We start from the raw sequence: 12,005 nt of genomic DNA on the forward strand, positions 1-12,005 counted from the left end.
AAGAAAGAAAAGAAGAGAAAAAAAGAAAAGAAGAAAAAGGAAAGAAAGAAAAGAAGAGAAAAAATAGAAAAAAAGACCAGAACATACTATATCATAACAAATAACAAACCACTGAACAACAATCCATAAAATTATTACAGAAGTTATGGAGGTCAATCATGATACTCAACTTGACCTGAGATGACTTGACCTGACCTCGCCTACCCGGATGAACTTGCTATTGTAGTTCTAAGGATTTAAATTGCATTGATAATCCTCTTTCTCAAACATCAATTACCCGCTAATTCCTATGATTAGGATCAGATAAATCGGAAAGCAATTAAATTTTCTTTTGGAATTATTTTTGAAACTTTTTTTTTTTCTCGATTTCATTTAACTTTCATTTTGTTTGAATATTTTCGTATGTTTTAGTCTCCGTGATTCATGTTTTCTCATTAGTTGTTTTGAACACATTTTTATAATCTGTTTGTCTGTTCTTTCTCTTTCTCTCTCTCTTCCTCCCCCCCACCCCCCCTCTGTCTCTCTCTCTCTCTAACCTTCCCTCTCCCTCTTTCCGTTTCTCCCTCTCCCCCTCTCTCTCTATCCATCTATTTATCTTTTTCTACCCCCCCTATCTCTCTCTCTCTCTACCCTCCCTCTCCCTCTCTCCCTTTCTGCCTCTCTTTCTCTCTCCCCCCCTCTCTCTATCCATCTATTTATCTTTCTTTCCCCCATCTCTCTCTCTCTCTCTCTCTGAAACTTCATTTCAGCTTTTCTAAGGGGGGGGGGCAAGATCTGCGAGCGAGAAAAAAAAAGAAAAATGATCTATTCTAAGAGCATTTTTAAGTTACCACCAAAGCTACAAAGGTGATAAAAAAGCGTGGGAGTGTGGACCTTGGATGAAGGGTGGGGGTGGGGGTGGGGGTGGTCTCTCTCTCTCTCTCTCTCTCTCTCTCTCTCTCTCTCCCCTTCTCTTTCTCTCTCTCTCTCTCTCCCTTTCTACCTTTCTCTCTCTCTCTCTCTCTCTCTCCCTCTTCCTCTCTCTCTCTCTCTCTCCCTCTCCCTCTCTCTCTCATAACACTCTTACATTTCCTGTTATCTGTCTATCTAATAATCCAATCTATCTATCTATCTATCTCTTCCCCCCTCCCCCCTCTCTCTCTCTTTCCTCTCTTTTTCTCTTTCTTTCTTTCTTTCTTTCTTTCTTTTATTTCTTTCTTTCTCTATCTCTCTCCCCCTCTCTTTCTCTCTCTCTCTCTCTCCCTCTTTCTCTCTCTCTCTTCCTCTCCCTCCCTCTCTCTCTCTCTCTCTCTCTCTCTCTCTCATAACACTCTTACATTTCCTGTTATCTATCTATCTAACAATCAATCTATCTATCTATCCATCTCTCCCCTCCCCCCTCTCTCTAAGACTTCATTTCAGCTTTTCTAAGGGGGGGGGGGGCAAGATCTGCGAGCGAGAAAAAAAAGGAAATATGATCTATTCTAAGAGCATTTTTAAGTTACCACCAAAGCTACAAAGATGATAAAAAATCGTGGGAGTGTGGCTCTTAGATGAGGGGTGGGGGTGGGTGTGGTTGTGGGGGTGGGGGTGGGGGTTAGAAAGCCAGACCTTGAGGGGGGGGGGGGGAATCAGTGTCGGGGGGGTGTTGTTCCTCCCTTAATGAGGCCTCTGCTCTCTCTTTCTCTCTTTCTTACTCCTCTTTCTCTCTCTCTCTCTCTTTCTTTCTCTCTCTCTCTCCCCCTCTCTTTCTCTCTCTCTCTCTCTCTCTCTCTTCCTCTCCCTCTCTCTCTCTCCCTCTTTCTCTCTCTCTCATAACACTCTTACAATTCCTATTATCTATCTATCTAACAATCAGTCTATCTATCTATCCATCTCCCCCCCCCCCCTCTCTTTAAGACTTCATTTCAGCTTTTCTAAGGGGGGGGGGCAAGGTCTGCGAGCGAGAAAAAAAGAAAAGAAAAATGTTCTATTCTAAGAGCATTTTTAAGTTACCACCAAAGCTACAAAGGTGATAAAAAGGCGTGGGAGTGTGGACCTTAGATGAGGGGTGGGGTGGGGGTGGGGGTAGGGGTGGGGGGGGGGGTGGGGTAGGGGTGGGGGTGGGGGTTAGGAAGCCAGACCTTGAGGGGGGGGGTAATCAGTGTCGGGGGGGGGAGTTGTTCCTCCCTTAATGAGGCCTCTGCTCTCTCTTTCTCTCTTTCTTACTCCTCTTTCTCTCTCTCTCTCTCTCTTTCTTTCTCTCTCTCTCTCCCCCTCTCTTTCTCTCTCTCTCTCTCTCTCTCCTGTTATCTATCTATCTAACAATCAGTCTATCTATCTATCCATCTCTCCCCCCCCCTCTCTCTAAGACTTCATTTCAGCTTTTCTAAGGGGGGGGGGGCAAGATCTGCGAGCGAGAAAAAAAAAGAAAAATGATCTATTCTAAGAGCATTTTTAAGTTACCACCAAAGCTACAAAGGTGATAAAAAAGCGTGGGAGTGTGACTCTTAGATGAGGGGTGGGGGTGGGGGTGGGGGTTAGGAAGCCAGACCTTGAGGGGGGGGTAATCAGTGTCGGGGGGGTGTTGTTCCTCCCTTAATGAGGCCCCTGCTCTCTCTCTCTCTCTCTCTCTCTCTATTGCCATCTATCTTTCTCTTTTCCTCTATCTTGCTCTCTCTCTCTCTTTTTCTCTTTCTTTCTCTCTCTCTCTCTCTCTCTCTCTCTCTCTCTCTCTCTCTTCTAAGGGGGGGGGGGCAAGATCTGCGAGCGAGAAAAAAAGGAAAAATGATCTATTCTAAGAGCATTTTTAAGTTACCGCCAAAGCTACAAAGGTGATAAAAAAAAGCGTGGGAGTGTGGACCTTAGATGAGGGTGGGGTGGGGTGGGGGTAGGGGTGGGGGTGGGGGTTAGAAAGCCAAACCTTGAGGGGGGGGGTAATCAGTGTCGGGGGGGAGTTGTTCCTCCCTTAATGAGGCCCCTGCTCTCTCTCTCTTTCTCTCTCTTTATTTGCTTCTCTCTGTCTCTGTCTGTGTGTCTGTCTTCCTCTCTCTGGATGTCTGTCTCTCTCTCCCCTCCTTCTCTCCCTCCCCCCCTCTCTCTCTTGCTCTCTTTCTCTCTTTTTTTTCTTCTCTGTCTCTCTCTCTCTCTTGCTCTCTTTCTCTCTTTTTTCCTCTCTCTCTCTCTCTCTTCTCCTCCCCCTCTCTCTCCCCCTTCCTCTATCTATCTCCCTTTCTCTCTCTATGTCTCTACCTCTTTCCCTTTCTCCTTTTCCGGATACATTTCAGAGCCCAATCTACCTCTTCCTTTTCCCTCATTCACCCTCATTTGCCCCCTTCTTCCTCTTCTTGTTATCTCCTCATCGATCGTCTTCTCTCCCCTTATTCCTCCTTCGCTCTCGCTCTGTTCTTAGATTTATTATTTCGTTCTCTTCTTCTCGTTTCTCGCTGGTGACCTCTTCTCCACTCTCTCCCCTCTTTTACGATAATTTGCAATATATATATATACATACATATATATATATATATATATATATATATATATATATATATATATGTATATATATATATATATATGTATATATATATATATATATATACATATATATTTATATATATGTGTGTGTGTATGTGTGTGTGTGTGTGTGTGTGTGTGTGTTGTATGCGTGTGTGTGTGTGTGTGTGTGTGTATGTGTGTGTGTTGTGTGCGCGTGTGTGTGTGTATGTGTGTGTACGTGTGTGTGTGTGTGTGTGTGTATGTATGTATATATATATATATATATATATATATATATATATATATATATATATATATATATATATATATATATATATATATATATATATGTTTATATGTATATGCACACAGAGACACACGTTCATTAAAGCCAAGTGGCGGGCAAGTCTGATGATAATGAAATTTCTTTGGGATAAAAAAAAAAAAAAATCCCAAAATAAGACAATTTCTCCTACCTTTCAAAGATCGGAAGTCAAGGAATATATCCGTTCGATCTCCACCTGGAGGAAGTAGAATTCTGTCTTACTACAAGTCTTCGAGGAGTTGAATGAAAACAGACAGAGAATCCTTTCATGCAGAATTTATTCTTTTGGAAATGAAAATCAAAAATATTCACGATAGATCAAAATAAAAAAATATTCACGATAGACAATAGACATGACATGACACATGACACATGACACATGACACATGAGAGTAGGGTATTTCCGGCATATATAATTCATTTATTGTTTTGGGAATGGGAGAAACGATACCATACACAATGAATCATAGACAAAATGGATTTGTATCTATTTTCCCGCTACTTCTTTCGCGAACATCACAATATGGGCTTGAAATTTGAAGATAAAAAAAAAATCGTGAGTTTCACTTTTCTTTCATTTTCTTGGAAATAAATGTCGGTGGGACTGCTTTTCATAAAAAAAAAAGAAGAAAAAAAAAGAAGAAAAATAAAGAAGAAAAATAAAAAGATGACTATGGCCCTGAGACATTTCCACCCCCCCTCACCCCCCCTCCTCATTATGGCAAAATCCCGAAAAGGCAATAAAAGTTGCGCCTAGTATTGCATGCGATTTTAACCCTTAGTGCACGAACAAAGCAATAACAGGTTATTGCTCTTCTCGTTGCACTTTGTACTTTGTTGCAAGCGATGAAAAGTGGAGTTTTCGTCCGGCCAATAAAACGGTTGTTCATCCCTGAAATGGAACGATGGGCGGAAAAGGGAACAGACGGAGGGACAGAGAGAGAGAGAGGGACAGAGAGAGAGAGAGAGAGAGAGAGAGAGGGAAGGAGGGAGGGAGAGAGAGAGAGGGGGGGGGAGGAGGGGAGGGGGGAGGGAGGGAGGAGGGAGGGAGGGAGGGAGGAGGAGGGAGGGAGGGAGGGAGGGAGGGAGGAGGGGAGGGAGGGAGGGAGAGAGAGAGTGAGAGAGAGAGAGAGAGAGATAGATAGATAGACAGATAGATTGATAGAGACAGAGAAATAAACACCGAGAGAGAGAGAGAGCGAGAGAAAGAGAAAGAGAGAGAAAGACAGACAGACAGATAAATAGATATATAGACAGAGATCAAATCGGATCATACAATAATTTCCAATCAAGTCGGAAGACGGGAATAATTAGCGTCAGAGGGAGAGAAGACACCTGCTCGGTGATCTCATTTCGACAGGTAAGTCACGTCAAGATTTTGCAAGAGCAGTTTTATGTAACTAATTAGATTTATCTTTATATAGCGTACACATACGTACATGCAGACATATGTACATACATACATGCATATATATGTAAATATATATAGACATATATATGTGCATAAATGTATATGTATATATAGACATATATATATATATATATATATATATATATATATATATATATATATATATATATATATATATATATATATATATATATATATATATATATATATATATATATATATATATATATATATATATATATATATATATATATATGTATGTATGTATATATTTATTCACACACACACACACACACACACACACACACACACACACATCTACATATATATATATATATATATATATATATATATATATATATATATATATATATATATATATATATATATATATATATATATATATATATATATATATATATATATATATATATATATATATATATATATATATATATATATATATGTATATATATATATATATACATAGCCACATACAAATATACAGAGATACACACATACCTACATACAGACATACATACGCATGCACACAAACACATATACATGCATATTGATATAAACATGAATACATACATGTGTAATGTTCAACAGCCATTCTTTCCAATGCAGGATATAGGCCTCAATTTTTTTATTTTTGTATTATTATTTTTTTTAGAGGGAGGCCTATATTTAGTTGGCAGTGCCACGCCAGCCTTACTGGATGGCCTTCCTAATACTAGTGCCACGGCGGCGACTTCTCCTATGACACCTGCGTTACATATATATATGTGTATATAAATATAAATATATATATATATATATATATATATATATATATATATATATGTGTATATATATATATATATATATATATATATATATATATATATATATATATATGTATATATATATATATATATATATATATATATATATATATATATATATATATATATATATATATATATATATATATATACATATGTACATATATACATGCACATATATGCATACACACAAACATGAAAATACATATATAGAGATATACATTCACATAGACACACACACACACAACACACACACACACACGCACACACGCACACACACGCACACACACACACACGTACAAAACACACACACACAATCTACGTGTACATGTACAGTCAGCCTTTATAAAAAAAAAAAAAAAAAAACACAGAGAGAATACAGAATTGCAAGACATATTGGGCAATATATGCATTCATAATATTTTTTTTCAAAGTGCATTTTCAACATTTTACGAAGTTTCTGTCTAGATTATTTGGCCGGAAGTGATATTGCACGGGAATTAAACTTATTGGAATATGGAGTATATTGATAAAAGGAAAGAAAGAGAGAAGCGTATATATATATATATATATATATATATATATATATATATATATATATATATATATATATATGTATGTATATACATATATGTATATATATATATATATATATATATATATATATATATATATATATACATATATATATATTATGTAATATATATATATATATATATATATATATATATATATATATATATATATATATATATATAATCTGTGTGTGTGTGTGTGTGTGTGTGTGTGTGTGTATACATATATGTATATATATACATATATAATATATATATATATATATATATATATATATATATATATATATATATATATATATATAGAGAGAGAGAGAGAGAGAGAGAGAGGAGAGAGAGAGAGAGAGAGAGAGAGAGAGAGAGAGAGAGAGAGACAGCTGAATCCACAGACAGTGAGAGAGAAAATCACAGGGAAAGACATACACACAAACAGCTAGACACACAGATTGACAGACATATCGAAAGACAAACATGAACATAGACAGACATAGACTGAGACAAAAAAGACAGACACACCACAGGCAGACAGACACATAAACAGACAGAAACTGACAAAAAGACAAACAGACACACAGGCAGACAAACTCAGACAGACACACAGTTAGACAGACACAAAGAGAAAGAGACAGAGAGACAGACAAACACAGAGAGAAAGAGACAGACGGACAGAGAAACAGAGAGAAAGTGACAGACGGACAGATAGCCAGAGAGAAAGAGACAGAAAGACAGACAGACACAGAGAGAAAGAGACAAAAAGACAGACAGACAGACACAGAGACACAAAAGACAGACAGAAAGACAGACAGACACAGAGACAAAAAAACAGACAGAAAGACAGACAGACACAGAGAAAAAAACAGACAGAAAGACAGACAGACACAGAGACAAAAAGACAGACAAAAAGACAGACAGACACAGACAGACACCCATGCACACAAAAAGAATTTGAGAGTATCCCAGAGTCCTGTGCTCGCTGTGTAAACAAGACCGGGGCGGGAAGACGACAAAAACACTGCCCAGGAAGAGAGAAAAATAATGGAAAAAATAAAAAAATAAAAAAAATGTCGAAAAAAATACACGCCATCCCGCCCAGAAGAGAGAAAAAAGAAAAAAAGAGAAGAGAGAGAGAGAGAGAGAGAGAGAGAGAGAGAGAGAGAGAGAGAGAGAGAGAGAGAGAGAGAGAGAGAAGAGAAGAGAGAGGAAGAGAGAAGAGAGAGAGAGAGAGAGATAGAGGAGAGAGAGAGAGAAGAGAGAGACAGGGGCAGAAGAGGGAGCAGAGAGAGAGAGAGAGAGAGAGAGAGAGAGAGAGAGAGAGAGAGAGAGAGAGAGAGAGAGAGAGAGAGAGAGAGAAAGAGAGAGAAGAAGTGAGTAGAGAGAGAGAGAGAGAGAGAGAGAGAGAGAGAGAGAGAAGAGAGAGAGAGGAACTTAAATAAAAAAATGACAGGAAAAAAAACACGACATCCCGCCCAGAGAAGAGAGAAAAAATAAGAAAAGAGGAGCGAAAGTAAAAAAAAAAAAAAAAAAAAAAAAAAAAACGGGTAAAAAAAAAAAAAAACGGAAAAAGAATCTGAAAAAAACACGACATCCCGCCCAAACCACCCAAACGCCCACCCAAACGCCCGCCCGCCCTCCGCCCACCACCGAAGCAAATCTAAAATGAAATCCAGAGAGGCTGCGAGGAGATCTGACGTGGAGAGATGAAGATGGACTCCCACACCGGATGCTCGAACGTTTTCTGTCGCTTGGGGGGTGGAGGGTGTGAGGGGACTAGTGTGGGGAGGGGGGCTAAGGCGATTTTGGTGGGGGGGTGGTGAGGACGGGTGAGGGGATGGCGTGGGAGGAAGGGGAGGATGGGGGGTGGAGGGCGGTTTAGGGGGTGGTGTGAGGACGGAGAAGAGGGGGTGGGAGAGGAGGAGGAAGGGGTGTGAGAGGAACGGAGGGAAGAGGGGGTGGGGTGAGGGCTGTTTAAAAGGGAGGTGAGGACGGAGAAGAAGGGGGGGAAGGGAGGGAGGGGGGGAAGGGTAGGGGGGTGAGGGCGGTTTAGAGGTGGAGGGACGCGGAGAAGAAAGGGTGGTGGAGAGGGGAGGAGGAAGGATTGAGGACGGAGGTGGGAAGAGAGGTGGGTGAGGGCGGTTTTAGAGGGGCGAGGACGAAGAGGAAAAGGGGACCGGAGAGGGAAGGGTAGGGAGGTGAGGACGGAAGTGGGAAGGGAGTTGGGAAGAGGGGTAGGGGGTGATAAAGGGAGGAAGGGTGAGGACGGAGGAACCAAGGGGAGTGAGGGCGAATAGGAAGGGGGGTCGGAGAGGGGAAGGGTGGGGGGGTGGGAGTAAGAACACAGCAACTTTGCAAACGTTTTTCCCCATCTATATCGCTCAACGCGCCTTTATGGTCGAAACGAAATGGGGTTTGATGTTTGAAAGGAAGAAGGAAAAAGGGAATGTGTGTGTGAGAGAGACAGCGAGAGTGAGACGGGGAGAGAGAGAGAATAAAAGAGTGTGAGAGTGTGTATGAGAGAGAGAGAGGGAGAGAGAGAGAGAATAAGAGAGTGTGAGAGGTGATGGGGAGAGAGAAAAAGAGGGAGAGGGAGTAGAGAGAGAGAGAGAGAGAGAGAGAGAGAGAGAGAGAGAGAGAGAGAGAGAGAGAGAGAGAGAGAGAGAGAGAGAGAGAGCGAAGAGAGGAAGAGGGGAGAGAGAGAAAAAGAGGGGAGAGGGATGAGAGAGAGAGGGAGATAAATAGATAAATAGATGAGGGATAGGATAGATAGGAAGATATAATATGTTAGATTTAATAATTAAAAAAGAGACAATAACTAGATACATTAGTATCTAATTGTTAGAAAAGATAAATATTATCATAAATATGTTTCATTATTATCTTCCATTATTCTTATTACTTTATATTAATAATATCCATCATTATCAATATCATTGTTATTATCATCATAATTATATTATTACTATCGATATCATAATCACTATAATTATCATAATTACTGGTATTATTGTTATTATCATCATCATTATTACCATTATTATCATTATCAAAACAACAACAACAATAGTAACAATGATATAGATAATAATGATAATGATGATGATAATAGTAAAGATAATAATGGTGATAATATTAAAAATAGTGATGATAATGATATTCAAAATGATAATGATAATATTGATAGCAATGATGATAACGATTATGATAAATATGATTATCATTATGATTAATATTAGTACTATCATTATGCTTACTATTATCATTGTCATCATTATCATTATCATTATTATTTTTATTATCATTATTATCTTCATCGTCACTATCCTAACCGTTATTGTTATCATTATTACTTTTATCTTTATCATTATTATCACTATTATTATCATTACCATTATCATTATCATTATTGATATGATCACCCCTATCATCTTTATTTTATTATTAATCTGCTCCCATACAAGATGGATGTACGGATAGACGAACAAACACGAAGAGAACAATCTAAACCAGACGAACAATTAGACGAACCAGTGGGCAGACGAACAATTGGTTCTGAATGAACAATTGACCGATTTACAGACAGACGGATAAACAGACAACAAGAGAAAAAACAACAACAAAACAAACACACAAACAAACAAACAAACAAACAACTCAACAAACAATGTTTCCACAAATACCGTTCCACTTTTCTTTCTTAAACAATAAAATCCAATTTCTTTTTCTTAGCAACCATTACCACTACTTCTTCTTCTTATTCTTCTTCAATATTGCTTCTTCACAAATCACTACATTATTTCTTCTTAACAGCAACAAAATCCAATTTCTTTTTCTCGCGCCTTCTTCTTCTTCTTCTTCTTCTTCTTCTTCTTCTTCTTCTTCCTACGTCACCTATTTATTAAGGCTTCCTAAACCTCAATTAAACTAATGAAAACTGTAATCTAATGAAATTATTGCGTTCTTTTAATTTTTTTTTTTTTTTTTTTTTTTTTTTTTTTGGTTTATGTGAAAGGTCTTTCATCTTTGAACGAAGGAGGAGGAGGAGGGGGGGGGTGGAGAGAAGAAGGAGAAGAAGAAGGAGGAAGAATGGAATGGTGGAGATGGAGACAGAAAACAGAAGGTGAGGAGAGAGGTGATGAGGCTGGAGAATAAGGAGAGGAAGAGGACAAGGTAGAGAAGGGAGAGAGGAGAGGGAGAGGAAAGAGAGGAAGAGAGGAGAGAGGAGAGGACAAAGGAAAGAGATGGAGGAGAGAAGGAGAGGGACAGGGAAGAAAGAGAGGAAGAGACGGAGCAGGAGAGGAAGTGAGGGAAAAAGAGGGAAGAGGAGGCAGAGAGGAAAGAGGAAAGGAGAAGACGAGGAGAAAAGAGAGGAAGAAAAAGAGTAAGAGTGGGAGAAAGGGAGACGGAGAAGAAGAGAGGAAGAAGGAGAAAAATTGAGGGAGAGGACGAGGATTAGGAAGAAAATAAGCAGACGAGGAAGACGAAAGAAAAATAATAGAAAAATAAGTAAGCTTAAAAGCAGGAGAGGAGAATAAGAAAATTAAAAATAAGAAGACGGAGAAGAAGAAGAGGAAGAGGAAGAAGAAATAATAATAACAACAACAATAAGAGGAAGAAGAAGAAAACCAAGATCGAACCGACAATGAAGAAAAACAAGAAGAAAAATATAAAAATAAGAATAAGATAAAAACGAAGAAGAAAAATAAGTAAAAAAATGGGAGAGAGCAAAGTAAACAGGAGAAAGACAAAGAAAAAAGAAAAAGAAAGAAAAGCAAAAAAAAAAAAAAAACGACAGGGCAAGAGAGACGAGAAAAAACAAACTTTTCATTTCAAGTTCAAACTGCTGTCTTTCATTTTTTTAGAATATATAAATATTTTTCTCCGTGTGTCTTTCTCATGCAACATTTCTCTCTTGTTCATTTTTTTTTCTTATTTTTTCGTTCGTTCCTATTTTTTTTTATCGTTTTGATTTTCTGCTCAAAGATTTTCGGGCATTTTTTAAATATATATTTTTTTATTATCATTAACCTTTAGTCTTGTAAACCTTATACATTTTATTCATTTTCACTTAATGTATAACTTATTTACTCATTCTCGTTGTTGAATATATTTAGTTTTACATCTATCTGTCTATGTATCTATCTCTCTGTCTGTCTATTCATTTTTTGTCTCTCTCTTTAGCTATTTATCTCTTTGTCTGCCTATTCATTGCCTATCTCTCCTTCTATCTATCTATCAATCTCTTTGTCTCTCTTTTTATCTATCTATCTCTGTCTGCCTATTCACTGTTTATCTCTCCTTCTATCTATCTATCTCTCTGTCTGCCTATTCACTGTCTATCTCTCCTTCTATCTATCTATCTCTCTGTCTGCCTATTCACTGTCTATCTCTCCTTCTATCTATCTCTCTTTTGTTTTTGC

The sequence above is a fragment of the Penaeus vannamei genome, chromosome 25 (assembly GCF_042767895.1).
Source record: "Penaeus vannamei isolate JL-2024 chromosome 25, ASM4276789v1, whole genome shotgun sequence".
Taxonomy (NCBI): domain Eukaryota; kingdom Metazoa; phylum Arthropoda; class Malacostraca; order Decapoda; family Penaeidae; genus Penaeus; species Penaeus vannamei.